Raw genomic sequence first — 16,323 nt, forward strand, 5'->3', positions numbered from 1 at the left:
GTGGCTGTTTAAAAAGTATCCATATGCATGGCTAAATTTAATGGACTTTACCTTCACTTACAAAATCATTAAATGTTCATCGGAACATTGATTCTATCCCATTTCTCGAAATATCACAGAAACCTTCAATTCAAAGAATGGATTGTCACACTTCCCCTTTTAACTGTTTTTTCTAGATACCTCTCTATGTGTGTGCCCTTTAATTTTTAAAGATTTTTAGCCGGGATCGGGGTTGGGGTTGGGGGATAAAAATCTCGTCCTGCGTTTTGGTGCCCACTTCTTTGTCTGGGAAGCCGAGGGCTGGAATTCAGTTCGGATGGCCCCTTAAAGACCCAGACAGGGGACGCCTCTGGTTTCAGCAGCTCACTCCGCTGAGTTATTGATTGCAGGCAGCAACAATCCCTCCGGGTGATTTGTGTGGAAAGTGAATCCGCGCTGGCTGGGCGTTCACAGAGGCGCAACAGCCGCAACGCCATCCAATTATTGCCAGTCGTCCCCTCCAACACCGCTCTCCACCTATATACTCCTTTCTCTGCCCATCGCCACTTCCCCCCACCCACTTTTCTCAGAGCGGACCGACCTACCTACTCCTTCTCAGCCCGTCTCCGCTTCCCCCCACCCACTTTCCTCAGAGCGGACGGAGCCGAGGGGGCGGGGGCTCCCTCCCGGGAGCGTTTCTAGAGCTCGGAGGCAGCTAGTAGGGGGTGAGTGCGCCACGTGCGTGCGCCACGGGCGAGGAGGAGGCGGGCTCCGGGCCCTCCGGGGGCCTGTGGGCCTGGGTGCGCGGAGGGGGGCGGGCTGTCTTGGCGGGGAGTGTGCCGGGTTGTGTCTTGAGGGGGATGTCACGGCTCGGGGGAAAGCGGCTGGTGGTTTGGCGAGGAAGCCGCGTGGTGGGCTGTGGAGAATGGGAGGAGGGCGCAACACTAGTGGGTGGGCCCTGGAAGCGCTCGGTGGCGGTGGCGGGGAGTTGCCCCGCTCGCCTGGTTTGGGGATCTTGGGGCTATTTCCCCTAGGTTGGCGAACGACGACCCCAGAGAGCTGGGGATGAGGCGGCGCCCAGGGAACCCACCTACGCACGGTGCACAAAGCGCTGGCACGCGGTCGGCGTCCGGCGGCCCTGGCAGCCCTGGCAGCCGCCAGGGCTCTGAGCGGTTTGCGCGCCGGGGGGAGAAAGAGCGGCGGGCGCAGGTCCGGCCGCCGCCCCTGTCCCGCCAGTCAGCCCTGTTTTTCACCTGACAGACCAATAGGAAAGGACACGGTCCCGGAGCTGGATTCTACAGCCCAATCTCTCAGGGTCTACACGATTATTTAAAAAACTAACAGCCAACTGCTGGGTCTGGTGGTTAAGCTGCCTTGGTGGATAGGTGCGCGTCTTGGCTAGGAAAAGGCCACAAGCTACACGACAAATGGGAGACGAGGGAGAAAAGACATAACCCCCCCTTGAAACTTCCTTTCCCTTTCCATCCCCTCTATCTGCTGGCATGTGAGAATGGTACCGCGGTCTCTTGCAGAAATGCCATCACGAAATGCAAATGCCTGGGCTGTTGTTTGATTTCTCTGTGGAGCTGTACCAAGGGCACCAAGAGTGGTGGAAAGATCAATGCTCCAAAGACATTGTAAAGTGCTCGGCTGAGTAAACCAAAGGTGTAAAGTGTTCATATTGTCGTGCTTTTGAAGCTGTAAGCTGCCACCAGTGTGGTAGCCGCTAGCCGCCCGTGGCTCTTTAAGTTTAAGCTTATTAGAATTACATAAAATTCAAAATTCAGTTCCCCAGTTATACTGGCCACATTTCAAGTGCTCAATAGCCACAGGCAGCTAGTGGCTACCTTATTTGACTGCGAGATGTTGAACATTGCCATCATTGCAGAAAGTTCTATTGGAATGTGCTGCTCTAGAGTTTTAAATGAATGCTGGTTAAAAAAAAAGAAAGAAAGAATCTGCTTTATGATACCAGCCAAATTTTAGGACACTCTTGGCATTTGCATTTCCTGGCACTAGTGTGGAAAGTTTTAAAGTCAGAATTTCCGCATCTTCTTGCTGAAAGAGGTCTTAGGGAACATTTAACACAAGCACCTAATTTTTTACAGGGAAGACAAATGGGGCCCAGAGAAATTAACAGATGCACCCCCAAATCATGCCATAAATTTAGAAAGAAGATAAGGTCACTGGACAGGGTCTATCTACTACACTTTGTGCCAGACCAGGGCACCTTGCCTGGGGTTGGCTAGGCAAATTAACCCTACAGAAAGGTGACCTGAACAGAAGATTTTCCACAGGATTACCCCTTTACAAGAGAAAATACTTCTAAGCATTCTTCTAGGAAGAAATTCTAATAAAGAATTAAGGTGTGTAGGAAACACTGTCTTCCAAACTAAAAGTGTTATTATTGGTAGCTTCATAGATTCATATCATGTCTCCTTAAAGAGATTGGTTGGGATAACATTGTCCTTACTTATACTTAAAAATAATCTTAAAAATGGGATTATCCTTTTAAAGTAGGAGCTAAAAAACACTCTTAAGGTCAGGGAGGAAAAGTGTTATGTAAGGTGAGAATTGTTAGTAAAGCATAATCTCCCCCAAATTCGATGAAGATACTATCAGGTACAAGTTATGGAACCTCCTTTTGCCTCAATTTCCTCTGTAAAATGTGGAACATAAAGTGCTACTCTTAAAACTTTGTTATGGTGATTAAATGAGCCACCCAACATAAAGCACAGGGCTGGGAAATTGGTAAACTGTAGTCAAAGACATTCTTACTCTTCTGCAAAGAATTTCTACTTCTATACCATTAAGTTCCGTATTCACCCATACAGGGACTGACACAGCAGAAAAAGTTGGAGAAGTAGATTGTCAGAGGGGTGCAAATTGGTTCAGGATGAGAACTATTTGTGAGTTTAGTTTTTAAGAGGTAGTGATCTCTTCAATCCTAAAATTCCCTGATTGAATGGGTATAGGTTGTCTTATTTCCCTTTCATAGGCATGGCATTTCTAGTATACTTCCAGACTTCCATTGTCTTAATTTATTATTTTTTTGTCTTGAGGGATGCTTCTTTATACTTGTTAGCTGCTTGGTTGTTGAAAAGGCACTGGAAACTCCAAGTCCATCCTTTTTCACCCTGGTTGACCTTTGGAATGCTGTTGTCAGCCAAGAAGACATTGATATCTTCAGTCTCCTGCTAGCTTGAATTCTTTAGGGCAGAGTCTGCTCAGATTATCTCCTGATGTCATTCCAAATGTCTGATGGCCATCTATGGCAATGGGGCTGGGCCAAGGCCTGCCGGGAAGGGGGAGCCCATGGAATGCTTAATGGAGCATTCTGTTCAAGAGGGACCTAGATGTTGTTCTCTGTTGGATGCATGATCAACATTACAACTATGTCTAGGGGACTGTTTGCTGCTTCTTGCAAAACAGAAGCCATAGACATTTTGTATTTTTGGTTTTAATAAAGTCCCACTTGGGACGTGTGTGATTTCTATTGATTTCAATTTGTGTAAATATGTATTAAAGTAAAAAATGGACTCCGAAATTGTTAACAATTTATATCTGGTATTCCTATTCCTGCTATCTCTTCTCATTAAGAACACCAAAATAAGACAAAGAAATCTAGAAAGGGAGAATAAAGCCACCACACTTCAAAATGTACCTTGTTTTCTTTATCTCTCTAGGTAATTTTCCAAATGATGGTATTTTACTTAGTTGAGAATTTACAAAATTACTTCTAAATATTTTATTTATAACCTGAAATTATAGACCAAGGAAAATAATACAAATTTTATTTTTTCAGTAAGGCAAGATTATGCATAGATTTATATGTTTCCCCTACATACTAAAGTTGAAAACAAGGAGATATGTAATTATATCCATATTCTAATTTACCAGGAAAAGAGAGAATTAATTTTCATTGCTTGGGATGAAGTCTCTCTGAATTGTTTTGGAATATGGTGAGAATTAAAAGTAAAATGCAGTAAAACTTTTAAAGTTAAGTCAGGCATTAAAACTGGCTTGACTTATCAGTATATACGAGTTCCCTGAGTCAAAGATCCAAACCAAGGAGGTCTGATTTTCTATAGACGATTTTTTTTAAAACTAAATTTGTAGTTAGATATTTCTATATGAATAATATTCATATTTGTAATACAAGGATATTTGTATTATATGTGCAAAAATAATACTACCTTATTAGAATGAGAGTTAAATAAAGTACGTCATATTTAATGGCCACTCACTATTTATTAGTCTTGTATTAACTGCTTTAATTAATTTAATGGTATTGACTGGTTTATAAACTTTTTTTCTTTTTATCCAAACAACAGCCTTTCAGACAGGAACTACAAGTCTCCTCATTTTACAGATTTTAAAAACTAAAGCTTAAGAGAGGTGACATTTCCTGCCCAGGGTTTCATAGTCCCTAGGTACCAGACAAAGGACATGAAGCTAGGTTTGTTTGTTTCCAGCGATGCCCTTAGCTACGATGCTGTATTGCTTCCTTAGACTTATAACCTTTGCTCACTTATAGGGATGATGAGATCAGGAGGTGATATAATCGATATTTCTTTCCCGCACCAGAAAATATTTTAGAAATACATGTCTAAACGTGTGTCATCCTCTTCAGGGTAGACAGCCTAGGAAGTATTTGCTTATTTCAGCAATAATGTCTTTGCATAGGTCTCTATAGAAATCTCCTTAGGAACTTGTTATTCAGTCTTAAGTTTGATTATGGCAAATCATTATCATTAAGGATGAATTTGTTGGTGACGCTTAATCCAAACCAAGTGAAGTGAACAAGGTGCTTGATGGAAACTATGATGTGATTATAAAGCAGCAGATTATTTAACATCTGGCTCATAAATTGACACTAACCCCTGGTACAAAAGGGGAATTTCAAGGGTATTCCTGATGTGAACGTGTAGCCTTTGAGGAGACATTTTGGCAAGTAACATAAAATTTTTAAAAAGTTAGTTTCATTAATTAGAAGTTACATATCCTATATGAACATCATGGGAAATACCTTTGCAAGGAATGTACTACAAGGGGCAGGGAAGGGTAAATCAAAGATGCTGGATTAGAATCCAAGCTCAGACTTAATGACCATTTGACATAAGTTTTCAAAATGTCCTTGTTAGAAAATAGAGAATGTGGCAGGACCTACACAGGATGATAACTTTCCTGAGAGGAGGACATAAGATTGTCTTTCTATAGTCACCTAGTGCCTGGCATGTAGAAAATGGTCAGTAAATGTTAGTTAACATTACACGATTTCACTTTCAAGGACTACCCCATGTTCCAGGAAAACATCACATTTTCTCATTTACCTAACAATATTTTAGAAGTTGTTTCCTTTTCTATCAGCTTTCATGCTTCAAAGAAGTTTTTATTTCATAATAGAGCTTTTTATATTTGAAATAAATATAAAATATTTAGGATAATATGTTGATTAAACCAATGTATATTATAACAAGAAGTCTTACATTCTAGGGTTGTCAGTTTATATTCTCCTTGTCAGTGTTCCATATTCTTTTCAGAGAAACATTTTTTTTGTGTGTTCATATTTGATTTTATCAGACTTATGAAAGTAGTTATATATCCATTTGCTCAGAATAAGGCTCCAAGATTTTATTTTTTAGTTATGTCAGACATCTTCTGAATTGCTTATGGATTACATATTCTTACACTTAAATTTAAGGAACCTTCACATAAGTATACAGAATTAGTGGCTTTTAATTAAATCTGAGTTTTTAAGTCTTTTTAAATCAATAGTATCTGTGTGGTATAGGCAAAACCTTACAAGGTTCCTGAAGCTTGTCTTTTAATCAGTAGCCTCCCTAGACTCACCTTCAGCTTGTCCTTCTTTCACTCTGGCATGCTCCACTCACCCAGCAGCAATTTTTAAAATCAATAATAGCTCTTTATTGAGTGTCTCTGTCTCCTCACAGCCTTTCACTGGTGTGACCCACAAGGTCCTTTCATTCCTCAGCAGCCTCTTTATGTTCCAGAATTCTCTTGGACTATATTCTATCAGAGGAGCCAGCCACTCCAACAGTTTACTTCATGATGCAGTATCAGTGTGTTACTCCTTTACATGAACTTCTCTTCAGAAGTTTTCTGAAAGGAGTTCATACTGCAAAGGAGTATCTATGATTACACAACTTCCATAAATTCCCTGCTCTGTTGATCAGGAGATGCTTCAGGAAGGAGACTTTCAGCGTGTTTCAGGTCCCTCCCACTTGGCTCACGTGTCAGTGAGCCCTGGGTGCCAGTGAGTGGGAAACCTGGCTCTTAGTTGAAGAAGAAACTACATTAATTTTGAAGAAGTTGTGACTGGAAGAGGAACTCTCTATCAGCCAAGTATCGTGATGGTCCTTGAAAATTTGTCTACTTATTTTTTTAAAATACAGTAACACTTTAGTACCTGTTCCAGTCTCTTTTTTCTATTCCTGTCTTACATAGGAGGCACGTAGCTGTTGCATGTCCCTTGTGTCATAGCTACCATGTTGTCACTTGGTCTCACCCTGTGTGAACTCCTTTCTGCCTCCAAAAGCCATCAGAGGTGTAATTAGTGATGATTTCTCCAGAAATGTCTTGAAGGGGATATAAGAGCCCTGCAACGAGCTTGTGTATTGTTTCCTGGATGAAGGTTAGAATTTGGAAGGGTTGGAGAGAGGTTCAGGGTTTGAGGGAGAAATGCATTCTGCCCTTTATCACCTCTGTGAAATCGCAGATAAAGCATCTTCCTGTGTGCAAATATGGGGCAAGTAAATTAAATATTTCCCAACTTTGTATGGCATTAAACCTGTAAACATGGAGCATCCATATCAAATGCAATGTACTTTATAATATATTCTAAAGTAACTCAGAGATGAAGAAATATGATTCTAAGTAAAAGATTTTGAACTCTACTTTAAAAGGGGTAAATAGGAAACATTCTACAATTTTCATTCACCTTTTGACCCCTTTAGCAATAGTGAAATAGCTAATCGATAGATTTAATCCTCTTTTCAATTTCCTTTCCTTTTTCCTTTTTTTTCTTCCCTTTCCTTCTTCCTTCATCTTTTCTGCTTCATCTTTTCATTTTCAGTTTTAAATTTTTTATTTTCAGTTATAAAGTCAATACAACTATAAACACACACACACACACACACACACACTTGGTTATTAACAAGATTTTTTTTTCATGCTTTGGAAAGTCACATTTTCTATTTCAGAACCATAAGATATTAATAATTTTCTATTTATTTGAATCACTTCAAAATAAAATACTGCTAACAAGGGAGCTTATTTCTAAACAATTGATGTATGCTACAGATAATATGGGCATAGAAGAGTTTCTATGATTTTTTTTTGTTGTTAATCACTATAATTACTCTGATTAACTCACAGCGAATAAGGCATGTGCTTGTGTTTATCTATTTTCGAAGGACTTATGTTCGTCCATCTACACTGTTCCACACATTCTCACCTCACCCTTTTGTAGCTGTGAGATTCTAGTTTGGGTAGCCTATGGCCACAAAATAACACACAGGAGAGTCAAGCCTGCGGTTTCCCCTACATTATTGCTGGGCCCTAGTCTTCTAAACTTCCTAGGTCAGTGCTGATCAAGTAAGTATTCTAAAACTTGAATGTATATGCATGTACACTTCTAACAAGCACTCTCTGTGCTATTTTTTAGTGACTTTTCTGAAGAGTCCATTAAAGCCATTGTTCATATTTAAAGCTGTTTTATTTAGTGCCAGAAACTCAAGTAGAACTTGAGAATGATTTTTGGCTTATCTCTAGTGTTGGCTGAACCCTACCATCTGCCAATCTACATAAAAATAATTAAAATAAACAAATTATTTAAGTGCAAGTATATCTGACAATAAATAAAAATGGACGTATAACTTGTGGAGCTGTATCCATTAGGCTTCCTTTGGTCTCCTAGGAGCTGAGATCGCTGGGTGCTGGTTTTCTTGCCACCGCAGAGCAAGAGAAATGACCCTCTTGCAGAAGGGAAGGCTGTAGTGAGGTCGGAGCAGTGTAACACAGAACAGTTTATCAGAGGGCCTTGGATTCACTCAGATCCTTAGGCCCCACCTTGGATCCCCATTGCAGCTAGCTCCTTGGGTGTTTGTTACGTATATTTTGCTTGCTAGCCACTGCCTTAGGCTAAGGGTGATCCGAAGATCTGCAAAGACTTCTTATTCCTTAACCTTGAGTTGCTCCATTATTCATTCCCATGCTCTCAACTAATCGTGAGTTTTATGGAACTTCTAAATTAGTGAACTCCTTTCAAAATAGTAACAATGAGAGGTCAGAATGATATGAATCTTTCCATTGCTTGTCTTGGCTCATAGTGTAAACAATCAAAAAAGACATGCCTCATATATTCTGTCCATTGTGATTAGAAGACTGATTAAGCAATACGGGGACCCAATTCTCTCAAATTTCTATGTAGTTTTTCAGCTTTACATATCTGAGGGTCAGTGCTTATCTTTTCTTGGATGAACTGTGCTCTTGGATACCAGTATCTCAGCAAAACCTGTAAAATGGGTTTCGGATCCTGTGACCTCTACCATTAGTGACAACTGAGCTGAGAACACATTCATGCTTCACTGACTGCCAGCTGCTTGTGAGCCTAGATTCCTGGCAGCCAGGACTAGTCCCATTCACAATCACTTGAGAAATGTGGCTTTTCCCTAAAAAGACTTCCAATTAATACAAATATTCCTTATGACCTTGATAATTACCTCTGCTTGCCGAACAATCATATAGGGCCTTCCACAACACTGTCCTCCTGGGTAACAGGGGGATCCATATTTCCAGGCTTTTAACCTCTCTGCGTAGCCAGCTGCTGCTGTTAACCTCTCTTGGATCCAGATATTTTTAACACTTCAGATTAGGGGGTGTTCTGATGAGCCTGTTTCTTGTTCCAACATTTTTCTGACACAATCAAGCATGTTCTCAAGCTGGCTTACAGTAGCAAGTGTGGTGAATATTTTTTTTTCATTTTTTAAAATGTCCCGTTTTATAAAACTAAATACACTAAATGGCTATTGTTTCTTGTGTGTGTGAACTCAGCCTTATAAAGTGTACTGAAAAGTTCAAAGCTATGTGTGATAAATGTAATTTTGAAGGTAAGACCTTTCATGTTTTGTTACCAGGGTACCCAAGTAGGAAAAATATGGCTAGCTGGTCAGTAGTGTATTGTAAAGTGATTTTGTTTTCCACACTCATCTCACAGGCTAAAAACTGCTGTTTTAATTATTTGGAATGCCGCCAATATGGTGGGCTTCTTATAGCAGTAGGGAGGGGGCAAGGGTGTGCCATTGGAGACTGGAACCCACCAAAAATGTCCCAAATCCTTTTGGGACTTCACATGAAGCAACAGAAACACCTTCTATTGGATAAACACCTTATAGAACTGCCTTTCTTGTGATTTATGCACTGCCCAGTAAAGAGTCACATCCCTTCAGTATCCTCCCACAGGTTACATGACTTGTTTCCAGTCACAAAATTACTGAGCAGTGAAATAGAGATTACGACTCACAGCTGCCTACTTCTGCTCTGGTACTCTTTGGACAGTACTCTTTAGCTCTAATGAGAAAACGTCTAAGAGCCTTCAAAGGCAGATGAGAGACAAGTCATTCACTTTCACTAACACCCCTTTGAGATGCAGGGAGATGACTGAATTTTTTGCACATTTTGCTTTGACACCCCTGTCTTTCACAATTATTAGAAATGGATGTTATTTACTGATTATTTTGCTTGCAATCGATTTGCATACAGTTATTGCATATTGTTAAGTGGTTTGCTGATTAATAATGTTGATTTGGACTAGATGTAATAGAATAAGCAAATACATTTGTAAATTTAGATATATTGTATAATTTAGTTGCTGAATGGTACCATAGAGCGGTTGGAGATTATTCTAGACCAATTCCTTGCAGGGGAATTCTGTCCACAATTTCCTCCCATATCCTCCTATATTAATGTTTTAAGCTCCCCACCTTTTAAAAAATTCATTTGCTTGTTTGGGTTTTAAAGCAAACACTTCTTACAGGCAAATACAGCTCCAAAGCTCAGGGTTAAAATAAATCCTTTTAAATTCAGAACATGGTAGTTATCGCCTAAATGATTTCTTTTCTAGAGGGTCAGAGGAGAATAAAATATTTAGTTTGAATATATTTTCATGACCTTGATTGAATCTGTATGACGTGTGGCATTATCAACAAATTATATTATAGCAATATAAAATATTACTATAATTAATAATTATTTGAATAAATACCAGATACTTATATTAATACAGGATTGTTGAGTCATAGAATTTCTGAGCTGTTAGGAAACACTTGCTGATGAGGCCTCTGGGGTCCAGAGACGTTTTGTAATTAACACACACACACACACACACAATGCTAGTTAGTTGTTGATTTGGTTATGTGAACTGTTTAGTATATTCTGTACTTAGGTAATGTATGTGTGCTTATGCTTTGGTATATTTGGTATTTTTAATTATTTTCTAATATTTCAAAAATTTTTTTCAACCTGAACTTTTCATTTATGCATTTATCTTCTAAACATATATATTGCCATTGATTATTTTTTCTTTCTGCTGTTTCATATACACCATAAATATTTTGAGTTTGGAAATCAGGTTAAATAATAAAGAGAATCTTGGGGCGCCTGGGTGGCACAGCGGTTAAGCGTCTGCCTTCGGCTCAGGGCGTGATCCCGGCGTTATGGGATCGAGCCCCACATCAGGCTCGTCTGCTATAGCCTGCTTCTTCCTCTCCCACTCCCCCTGCTTGTGTTCCCTCTCTCGCTGGCTGTCTCTATCTCTGTCGAATAAATAAATAAAATCTTAAAAAAATAATAATAATAAAGAGAATCTAAAAGAGATTTTATACCATAGATATTTTAATGTGTTTATGTTCTTTTTTTTTTTAAAGCTACATTTTAATATGCTTTGATAAAACTGTATTTCTCTAATAAGGTATTAAGTTTGGTGGCTGCAAACAGTTCCCCAATGGAATGTCACTCACATTAATTTTCCATGTGCTCTCTTTTACTTATAGTTTCATTGTCCACATGTTTAAAGTCTAATAGAAAAATATATCACTGGATGTGAAGTTGGGGGACAGATCCAAGTGTACATCTACATCTTCACATCGGTGACCTTGGGTAAATTTTATTTTTGTGCTTCCATTTCATTTTTTTTTTTAAATGAGTAGTTGAAAGCATCAAAGACTCTTTCCCACAATTCAAGCACTCCATGAGCTCAAAAGAAGATTTGATTGAAAGAAATGTGTGGGCATCATTACCTGGCTGCCCAGTATTTTCGTGGTCACACACTTGTTACATACATCTGAAGTTCCTGTAAGGAAATTAACTCTTTGTAGGTGTGAGATATGGGCATCAAGAGAAATGGGATAAGTAGAAAAGGAAGGGGAAATAAGTTAATAACAAAGGAGGGATGGTGGGTGGTGGAAATGATTCCCTTTTTACTTCTTTATATCTATAGTCTAGTTATTCCTACTTGAAAACCTTGCTGGCACCAGGTATTATCAACAGGGATGAGTAATATGTAATTTTTATCTTTACAGGGTGACATTTGGCCCACAGACAGTTGACAGCTGTCAGTCAGGTGGCTGGTCAACGAGGAGATACATTTAAAGCTGCCAAAGTATTTTTGTTTCTTTAAATACTTACAAGTAAACCGTTTTAGCTGGAAGGTTCATTGTCCTGAAATTAAATAGATTGATATTCACAATATAATTTATTGAAATTAGTTGCTGAGAGAATCAAGATTTCCCCTGTGCATCTAAGGGTAAACAAAAGGTTTTTCAAATGCCTTTCTGAAAGAGGAGTATAATTAATTTTTATTCACTATAAATAAGCCATTCTTAAGATATGAAGCTATATTGCAAATAATGCTTAAAATTTAAAAATATGTTTTCAAATTAAAGTTTCAGGACACACGAGTCATTGTAATGTTGTCATAATTTCTGACTAAGATGTATTAAAAGAAATCATTTCCATACTTTGAGGGAGTTGGCATAGGTATTTTTGTGACACAAAAGTTGAAGGTTTACCAGAAAGTACAAACATGTAGCTGCAAGTTGTACTAGGAATTAAAGATTTTTTCCATAATTACAAGAAAAAACCATGAAATTTTAAATTAAGCTCACCTTTCAGGGAATGGTTAAAATGACAAATTTTGGTTATTTAGAAATATTTGGGCTATACCTAACATTGTCTCTAATAGGTTCAGTCACCCTTAAATAATTCATAAGAGTCATAAAAAATACTTTGGAAGAAGTTTTGTATGGCTTATATTGAGTATAATAACTATAGCCAGTAGTAATGCAGATAAAGACTTCACAAATGTAATCCTAAAGTTGACTTAAGAGTGTTCATTCAGTTTTGCAGTACTTATTTCTAAAAGTAAGTGCTCTGATTCGTTAGGAATATAGTATTTAACAGACCAAATAAATAACAAAATTATCAAGTGCGTGCAGTACATAATCATTCTTTAAGAGACTAATGAAGTTATCTAAAAAATGCAGTGACCATGGTTACTTAGATGCCAGAAACAATATGATGAAGATGACAGAATATCACACAAAAATAGCAGTTTGAAACCATAATATATTCCTTTTAAAAAAATAGAATATACTTTAATTTTCCGAACCATATGTAATAATTTATAATGCAAATTAGATTTGGGTTTTAATTATGTTTTAAAAATATTAGATGGTTTTGGTTGGCTAAGTCATTTCTGGTAATTTTTTAAACCATAAATAGTTCATAATTTTAAACAGCAATTAAGTCAGTCTTAAAGAGTATGATACTTATAAATTTGTGGCTTATCCATATCATCATTGATTTGATAATTGTTTTAGATGTAGTGGTCATTAAAGAAGTCAGATCTTATTATTTAACCAACTATACAACTATATGTTAAGCATGTAGATTGAAAATTATTTATGAGATCATCAGAAAAAAACAATTACCTCATGATATTAGTAATTTATATTGGTAGGAGCCTTTCTCTTCTTAAGCACCAATTGTACCCCCCACAGCCCAGAAAATTGATTTTATGGCTAATAATTTATAGCATTCTTGATTGGTGTATGCCATGTGTCTTTTACATTCATTAGCCCATGTTGCTTGTGAATATGGAATTTGGTTGTTAAAATGGTTTCATATGTTTACTATGTATAGTCTTTAGCTTTGAGCTCCTTACTTGCTTAAATAAATGTTTTCAATTTGTATAATACAACAATTTGTAGAGAAATGCTGTGAAGCGTAGTTAAAAGAATGAGTCCTTGAAATAGCATCACTTTTTAAAAATATATCCTGACATGTGGTCTTATTTTTCCATGTTTTGTATTAATTAAAATCCTATTCTATTCTGAAAAAAATATTTTTGCCTAAACTTTTGAATCCACAAAATAAAAATACCAAATATATAAATGTACTAATTTTGGAAATCAGTGACGTAAAAACATGCTTTAGTACTTCTTGGTTGTTTATTCCAAAGATTTTTCTCCAAAGAAACTCTTTGTAAGGTAATGAGAAAGTGCTGCTACTTTTAATTATTAAATATTCTGTGCAATACATGTTTTTAAAAATGTATTATAAATAAAACTAATTTCATATTCTTTCTAATCATATTCCTGTCACATGAACACATAAAAAATACTAGCGCATGAAATGTTTGAAAAGAGCATGTACCATTTCACATTTTTATATGATTTATTAAAAACCCATTTTATTCAGAATAGATTATGACAGAATTAGATAACAAAAAGAGAGGAAATGATATTTGTGTGTTTATTTTAATAGTCTAATATCATATATGTAATTAATTCTTCATCTTTCAGATATTGGAGTTAGTAATGAAAGAGACCAACATTCAAAATATAAAAGTCTTTCCTATAAAACTCTTTTTAAATGTAAAAAATTGTCAAATGGTAACAGCTCCACTTTCTACACCAGGCAAACCTACTGTTGAGTTAGTTGGCTCTGATTCCAATGGTCTCATCAGCTTTCTGAATGTAGGTTCCTCAGCAGTGCCTCTTCCAAGATAACAAAATCAACTTTTAAAGATTAAAAAATACATTTTGGCAATTGAAACTCACCAGTGCCTTTCTGCTTCTCCAGGAAGTTGTACCCTTCAGCACCTGCTGAGGGCTTTGTTGTCCAAACCCTGACAGGTAAAAAAATTCCTGTAGAATAAAGCCAGACCAGCTGGCTTTGAAGAGAAACCCCCCAGTTTGGGCTGCGTTTGTCTCTTCTCCTTTTCTATGAAGACCCAGGCTTTCCCCCCTTGATCGTCAAGCCGTAAGATGCGTGATCCCTGTGCACAAGTGTCTGGCAGGCCGAGGTGCACCTGTTCCTGTCACTCTGGGGTAAATTTAGCTGTAAAGGTATCACTGACAACCAGACCTTTGTCAGTGCTGGCAAAAGAACACAGAATTGCTTCCCTCCCCTCCCCCTGCCAAGCCCCTATGCTGCTAGTTCAAATGGAAAATATCAAATTGGAAGTCTATCCAAAAATCATTCCTAAAAAATGAGATTGCTTTCATATGGTAAAAAAGTAAGTTTCCTCATTTCACGCAGACTTTAAAATTACATTTCCAAGAATAATCTTGGAACAAGACAAGTTTTTGTTCAATTAATTGTGGCTGGAAACTTTTTAATGGAAACATAGCACACACTTACTTCATTTCAGATTATTAAATTGTGTTAAGCGTTAAAGTTAGTTGCCATTCTCTGCTGTAGCTCATTTGTTCTTTTCGATCCAGAGAAATATTAGAAGGTTAAAACTTATCACATAGGAGGGATTAATCATGCTACCAAAATTAGACAGTGTGTAGTTCTGAGAGACTGAATGTCAAAATTGTGTGCTTGTAGCCCTTAAACTACTGAGAATCTAGGACCCCACTACTACATTTAAAATGACAGTTCATGTCTGTGGAAACCCTGGATGTTTAGGAGCTGGTAAAGCTAGAGTTCTCTTACTCTTTGATTAAGGTAAGGACGTTTATCCCTTATGTGAAATTTTTTTAGGTTAATTTTTTTTTGTTGACAGTTTGAGAACAATTCCTTTTGAGGGAAAATAGAGAGGCAGGCAATGTTCATTGATATATCTGACATAAATACGGTAGTTAAGATATATAAAGTCGCCCAAGGAGTAATGTGCTTAGCCAAAGCGTTCTGAGCTTCTGCTTTAATAATTATGATTTCTTAAGTGGTATTAGAAAGAATTGTGCAAAGTACCTGTTCTACCATATTATTGCTGTTTACAAGGTTTGGGTATGATGAGAAAAAGAAATCTGGGTCAAAATAAGAAATGCTTTGTAAAATAAACAAAGTTCCTATTTACTTACTATGTATAAACAGCCACTCACCGAGCCTCATTTCTCCACAGGGCACCACTTTCAGATAAAAACATAGACCTGAATGGCATCATCCAGTATCCAAGGAAACCATGTAAGTACCTCTCTCACTGTGTACTTCTCTTATTCAGAGTTTAAAAGCTAGCTGAGGACTGAATAAGTGAGTGTTTTTATTTAATAATTATACGGGAGGTACTTTTTAGGAGCCTGCTAAAAAGAAACAAGTTCTTGATTGTTATGTGCGTCATAACAAAACCCTTATGTTTTCATCATATTTCATAAAATTATGTGTTTAGTCTCAACCTCTCCATCAATTCTCATTCTTAGGTACAAAACAGCTACTCAAAGTCATAATGAATTGAGAGTTTCAAACTTTTCCAAGACCCATTAGTGTCTGAGAAACAATGTTTCAGAGGCCTTATGCCAGGAGGAGTGACCTAATTATAATAAAACCTTTTTCAATTTTAAAAATTAAGAATAAATTGATTGGAAAATAATATTTTGTTGGTAAACATTTCTAGCAGTTTATTTGGTTTTAGACTTCCTTGGGGGAGTGAGCAAGTGAGAAAAAAGTGATGTTATGGATGCAGAGAAACTTGAAAGAAAGTATAATTTTTAAGATGTGAAAGTCTGTTTGTGGGAAGGGTTGGAAAGTTGGCATATTGTGTTCTTTCTTTTTCCCCCAAACTCATTAGTTTGTAGCTAATTTCTATAGCTAATTTTAAGGTTCTAATTCATTTTCAGCACCATGGAATCTATTGAATCCACTGTAGAAATTGTTTCCAAACAATACACTGTTCTGGACAAAGATCCACTTCACAAATATTTGGACTGTTGTATTAAATATTTCTTTACTTAGACTTTATTATTTTTTTCTTATTTGCACTCTCTACTTTTAAAGCCAAATTATTTTAGATACTAAATATTCATTAATGTTTACTTT

At 37.3% G+C, this 16,323-nt stretch overlaps 1 long non-coding RNA gene across 2 annotated transcripts in view; it reads left to right on the forward strand.

The window, feature by feature from the left end:
- The first annotated feature begins 306 nt into the window (after nucleotides 1-306).
- The window catches only part of LOC105240355, a 110,111-nt gene continuing 94,094 nt past the window's right edge, over nucleotides 307-16,323 (forward strand). Inside the window, exons 1-4 of one of the 2 annotated variants that reach the window (XR_004624129.1) lie at nucleotides 307-704; nucleotides 11,052-11,157; nucleotides 11,580-11,659; nucleotides 15,413-15,474. This is a non-coding gene — a long non-coding RNA (uncharacterized LOC105240355). The remainder of the gene's footprint in view (nucleotides 705-11,051; nucleotides 11,158-11,579; nucleotides 11,660-15,412; nucleotides 15,475-16,323) is intronic. The other variant, XR_002144001.2, reaches the window with a different exon arrangement.

Source organism: Ailuropoda melanoleuca, chromosome 3 (assembly GCF_002007445.2).
Source record: "Ailuropoda melanoleuca isolate Jingjing chromosome 3, ASM200744v2, whole genome shotgun sequence".
NCBI lineage: Eukaryota > Metazoa > Chordata > Mammalia > Carnivora > Ursidae > Ailuropoda > Ailuropoda melanoleuca.